Here is a 1,148-nt window from a genome sequence, read left to right on the forward strand (position 1 = left end):
GGCACTACCACTGCACACAAGAGCCATTCAAATTTTACCTGCACATTTCCACCCTCAGGCGACTGTGCGTGTTTGCACATTCTCCCCGTGTCTGCATGTGGGTTTCCTCCACGTGCTCCAGTTTCCTCCCACAGTCCAAAGATGTGCAGCAAGGTGGATTGACTGCGCTAAATTGCCCGCAGCGTCCAGGAACGTTTAGGTTAGGTGGGTTAGACATGGGAAATGCAGGGGTAGGGGAGTGGGTCTGGGTGGGATGCTCTTTGAAGGGGCTGTGTGACTTGGTGGGCCGAATGGCCTGTTTCCACACTGCAGGGATTCTATGATTCACCGTGAATGGGATCCAACTTTGTGTCCCTCAGAACATTACTTCTGTAGAAGAGTCCTACTGGAATAAAATCGTTGTCTCTCTCTCTGGTGGCAGAGTTTCTTCCAGCAATTTCTGTCTATAGTTCCCCACAACACTGGGTTATAGTTAGGGTTCTGGATCACCAGTCCAACTGTACTACTACAGTTTCATCCAGACACTGCGAAACAAGTGGCCTCCACCAAGGCGCATGCGCGCTGACCAAACGGTCAACTTTCCATCCAACTCTTTACTGAGCGATTGCGCCCTTCCTTTGTATTTAAATTTTATTTTAACCAGAGACGCAATGCCGCCCGTGTGTGGTTAGGTTTTTTTTTCTCGCTTCATTTTAAACGGTACCTTTTTTGGGGGGGGGGGGCGGTGGGTGGATGGGGAAGGAACAGTGTGGGTAGGAGGGACTGGTTGCTGGGGTGAAAGGTCGTTACCCAGGCTGCCCGCTCTCTTTGGCGCGAGTATTTTTCTTTCCCGCGGGTTCGCGCGAGCGGCTTGTCTCGGGCAGTGCGGAGTTTTCGCGAATATTCCTTCAGCTGGCGGGAGGTGGAGGGAAACGGCGGATTCAACGACCAAGGGATCGTCCATACGGAGTGTGCGAGACGGACGATGTGCGGGTAGAGGAGGCCAGGCCGGCGGTAAGAGAGAGAGAGAGAGAGAGAGAGAGAATGTGTGTGTGTAATAGGCAGAGAGACACAGGCCCTGCTGTCACCCCTACACTACTCACCCTGACCTATCCTTCCCTCCCCTTCCCGCCCCGCATCCCCATCTTTTGCCCCGCATCCCCATCTTT

The 1,148-nt window shown here is 53.4% G+C and overlaps 1 long non-coding RNA gene across 1 annotated transcript in view; it reads left to right on the forward strand.

Annotated features, from left to right (window-relative positions):
- The first annotated feature begins 762 nt into the window (after nt 1–762).
- The window catches only part of LOC125482159, a 3,429-nt gene continuing 3,043 nt past the window's right edge, over nt 763–1,148 (forward strand). Inside the window, exon 1 of the long non-coding RNA XR_007261568.1 lies at nt 763–993. This is a non-coding gene — a long non-coding RNA (uncharacterized LOC125482159). The remainder of the gene's footprint in view (nt 994–1,148) is intronic.

This window comes from Rhincodon typus, unplaced genomic scaffold (genome assembly GCF_021869965.1).
Source record: "Rhincodon typus isolate 14 unplaced genomic scaffold, sRhiTyp1.1 hic_rhity00006503, whole genome shotgun sequence".
Taxonomy (NCBI): domain Eukaryota; kingdom Metazoa; phylum Chordata; class Chondrichthyes; order Orectolobiformes; family Rhincodontidae; genus Rhincodon; species Rhincodon typus.